Below are 4,707 nucleotides of genomic sequence, written 5' to 3'. Positions count from 1 at the left end.
ATGGAGAATTATTTGCTGATCTAGTACTTACCATGTTCATGAATAAGCAGAGGCTAACCGGTAAAGGAAAGCTTGTTTCTATCTTATCCTTTAGCAATGAAAGACACTTACAGAATGTTGGGCTTCAGACCCTTCACCTAACCTCTACTGCTACATGACTTGGAGCACAGTCAGTAGCACCAGGAGGGAGAATGCAGAGTTGCACTGATCAAAAGGACAAAAGGCTGAGTTCATTAACAGAGACTCTGGGGACCTTCCCTTTCCAGGTCACAAAATACTTATAATAAAGAGTAAGAGACCTATTGAATATTGTTTTTCAAATCGTAGCCCCCTGCAGTATCAGTGTATGATTTGATCCCCACATGTCAGAAAACTGGAGTTCCTCCCCTATGCTCTCCATGTGGCCTTTTGCTATTAGTACTGTTCAAGTAATAATGTCTGTTTGATTCAATTTAGCTTTGTAGAAATAAATACCACTGATAAGCAAAATAACACAATTTTTCCAGAAGGCCCTTACCTTATAATGCTTTCTTGTGCTTAGAAGAGACCCAGAAGAGGATCAGAAGAAATTAGAAGAGAACCAGAGAAACCCATTGATCAGGGCTTCCACCCAACCCAGTTGAGATTGGAGTGCTCCTTCCCAGTGGACAACTGAGGGACAGAGACAGCACCCATCCCAGATTCCTGTCTCCCTCCAGAGTCAACCATCCTAAGGAGAAATGGGAAACTAATTCATAAGACCTTCAGAGCAGAAACCTAAGCTGTGAGCTAAAAAGAAAGCTCTCAAGAGACCATCTATGATGTTGAAGGAAAAAACAACTCATAGAATGAAGACTTTGTTTACTCTTCTGTTTCTTTAGCAGCAGATTCACTCCTCACCCCAGCCTACCAAGCCTGACTTGAGCTGAGAAGGTTCTTCCTTCAGGCTTTGGCTCTGCCATGCAAGTGCTGTAGACTCACTCAGAGCCTTTTGCACTAACCTGGAATGCTGTATCTGCACACAGAGGGCTTGCAGTCATCCTGCAATCTTAGCTTTAATAGCCTCCTCAGAGGTGCCTTCCTTGAGCACTCCATCTTGAAGTACCCCAACTGCCGTCTTTACTTACAGTTGAACATTATCAGAAGTTATCTAGTTTATTCCCTCGGACATTATCCATTTTCTCTACTTGGCAGTGTGCTTCACTAGAGCCAGGCCCTGACTTCTATGCATCATTGTGTTCCCAACACATGGTACAGGGTAAGTTATTGAATGGAGGAATAAATACAAGAGATGCTTATGGGCTTATGTGTTTAGAAGCAGAGTTTTGCAAATCAAGAGGCAGTCCTCCTAGACTACCCATCACCTTTCACTTACATAGAGCTTCTATCTCAGCAGAATGATTTAGAGGGAAGAAGAGAAGTAGGAACCAGCTGTTATGGCTTCCCAGAGCCTCACTCTCCATCCCTCCTGCCTGCTCACCTCCTGACTTTTGTGTGTAAGGAGCACAGAAGACAAAGCCCACCAGCTGGAACAGCCCTTGTCTGGCCTGCAGGGCTCAGTTAACTCCAGTCCAGGTGGTGGGGTAGGGGTTGGACAACATGTTACCCGAAGTACATAATCATTTCCCACATCCTCCACTTTCTCCATCTGGGCCCCTTTGCTCCTAGTCCCTGTCTATCCCTAGGGAACCCGACTCTAGAATTAAAAGGCTTTGAAGGCAAGGTTTATCTTCAGCTGTGAGCCATAGGAACACACTCACATTTACTGAGTGGCTGAGCAGCTGAGGCAACCTCCTCAGATGACTCATTTGATTGAAACCTTACACCTTCTCCATGACAGTGATTTTTGTCCACACGTCTCAGGTGAGAAAACCACAGCTCAGAGCCTTCGCCCTCCTTACCCTATGTCAGAAAGCAGTGTACACCAGAAGTGATGCCTAAGTCCAGATTAGTCTGGGTAAAACACTGGCAGGCATCGTCAGCCCGAATGAGTAGATCTATATACCCAACATCACCCCAATGTCAGTAGACTTATATACCCAACATCACTCCAGTGTCTGTAGACTTATATACCCAACATCACCCCAATGTCAGTAGACTTATATACTCAACATCACCCCAATGTCAGTAGACTTATATACCCAACATCACCCCAATGTCAGTAGACTTATATACCCAACATCACCCCAGTGTCAGTAGACTTATATACCCAACATCACCCCAATCTCAATAGACTTATATACCCAGCATCACTCCAGTGTCAGTAGACTTATATACCCAACATCACTCCAATGTCAGTAGATTTATATACCCAACATCACTCCGGTGTCTGTAGACTTATATACCCAACATTACTCAAATGTTAGTAGACTTATATACCCAACATCACCCCAATATCTGTAGACTTATACACCCAACATCACCCCAATGTCAGTAGACTTATATACCCAACATAACCCCAATATCAGTAGACTTATACACCCAATATCATCCCAATGTCAGTAGACTTATATACCCAACATCACTCCGGTGTCTGTAGACTTATATACCCAACATCACTCCAGTGAGTAGACCCAATTTTTTTTTGGTCTTTGGCATGCTGCTCTCACTTTAACTGAGTAACTGGTTCCTGTTCTTTTTCATTATTGTATGGACGATAAATATCTAAGTACATTAATCTAATTTTCTCTAGATGGCCACTATGAAATCTAAGGAAATGGGGTGATTTCTGTGCATGCTTTATCAAGGGAATTGAGTAGATGCATTTTTGCCTGTCTACTTCCTAAGACTCTCTCTCTCTCTCTCTCTCTCTCTCTCTCTCTCTCTCTCTCTCTCTCTCTCTCTCTCTCTCTCTCCCTCTCTCCCTCTCTCCCTCTCTCCCCCTCTCCCCCTCTCTCCCTCTCTCCCTCTCTCCCTTTCTCCACCTCTCCCCCCTCCTCCCTCCCCCTTCCCCCCTTCTCACCCCCCCCACCTACTCCAGGAACCTCCTTCTGCAAGCCCCAACCAGACCAAAGTCATTCTAGGTGCTCTAAAGCAAGTGGCTCCTAGCTGGTCTACACTTTTTGTGCCCTGCTGACCCCTAGTGGCGACAGTAAATTTAGCTAAAACTGCAGGCATTTACAGGATCCAGATATCACTAATTGGATACTTTAAAATAATTACCTGCCCTTGAATGACACAGATTCTCTCTGCCCAACAACCCAGAACTGGGATGTGGGTTCAAACTAGTGTGACACAGTTCCTAATGAAACAGGCTTATTCTGACTGTTATCATCTTCCCATAGATCAGGAATGTAGTGATGGCTATAATGTGTGAAGAGAAGGTAAGACCATGGCAAGTGACGTGTGTGCCACAGGCAGGGGCCATGGACAGTACCTCGGATCTCCTGTATCAGAAGGAGAGACAACCAGTCAGCACTGTGGCCACGGCACTGAGTGATGGTGTGTGCCGTAACCTCCCCCCGACACCCAAATCCAAAGTAAGGACTTCAGAATTAAATGAGACTCCAGAGGCTGTCTTAGTTAGAAGTACAGGTCACAATCATTATGAGTCACTTGTTTATTGTAGCTCATTTTGGAACTGGCTTGTGAGAAAGTCAGAAGTCAGGAGTCGAGTCATATCAGTGCGAGGTTGAGGGGTTGGCAGTGCTGCCTAAATCAACCTGTCCTTCTGCTTTCCTTTTCTGAATCAACAGTTCTAAAAACTCAGAGATGACAAGACCAACCTGCATTGGGCCAGACCACAGAGCTTGCAAACGAACTCACAAGGGTGACTTTCACTCTGATGTGCATGCAAAGCCAGAAACAGTCTGAAGGTTACAGCTAAGGCAAGGGGTGCAAAGGTAGACTGCGTCTGCTGAAGCCTCCCATGTCCATCCCCAGAGCACATCTAAAACTCAGCAGCTAGTTTAGCCCACTTGGGTGATATACTACCACTTATGAAGAGGGAGCCAGCCCAGGAGATGACAAGAAGCTCTTTGGACCACCCAGAAATCTTGGACTGGAGTAAAATAAAATGGCTGAGGGAGACTCCGAGGCTGCTTCTCTCAGACTGAAATGCCCTTCAGCTGAAGCGGCTTTAAGTGCAGAAGGCAGTGGATGGATGGGGAATAGTCCCAAGGGAACAGGAATTACTCTCTAATCTAAAAGATCCCTGAATCTACAGGTGGATGTGCTTCTTTCAAGGCTCAAGGTGGTCATATGCGTAGTTCCAGTCAACGAAAAATAGAAATGTCTGATCAGTTTTCCAAGCTGGGAAAAACAAAAAAGAGCCATTCCTCAGTAAGATACAAGATGACTTTGTGTTAATTCAGCAGGAAAGGATCTGGGTGTCATTGAAAGTGAGCCACTCCCATTATAAGGGATAATGCAAGATTCATTGTATTCAATATTCACTGTATGCAAGATTCATGATTGCAATTACAGGCATACTACGTCTTCCTACATATGTGCTCTCTATATAAGAACAGATATGACTATATGTTCTTATTTTTCTGTTGCATAGGTAAAACAAACAAAAAACGATCTGTAGGAATATTTTAAAACATTTCACAGGACGTCTGCAATTCTTTCATTCATAACAGTTATAAAAAGCACTATATAGTTCCCCCAGCAGAGCCACAAAATCACACAGAATTATATAAGTACCCACTAGGCTCGTAACCAAAGACTTTACATTCAGTGGGAGGTTGGTCCTTTCCTTAGGCTGTAAGCTAACACCTTCCTACC

Source organism: Grammomys surdaster, unplaced genomic scaffold (genome assembly GCF_004785775.1).
Source record: "Grammomys surdaster isolate TR1022 unplaced genomic scaffold, NIH_TR_1.0 233, whole genome shotgun sequence".
Lineage (NCBI taxonomy): Eukaryota > Metazoa > Chordata > Mammalia > Rodentia > Muridae > Grammomys > Grammomys surdaster.
The sequence above is the reverse complement of the archived record's forward strand: the minus strand, read 5'-3'. Positions refer to the sequence as shown.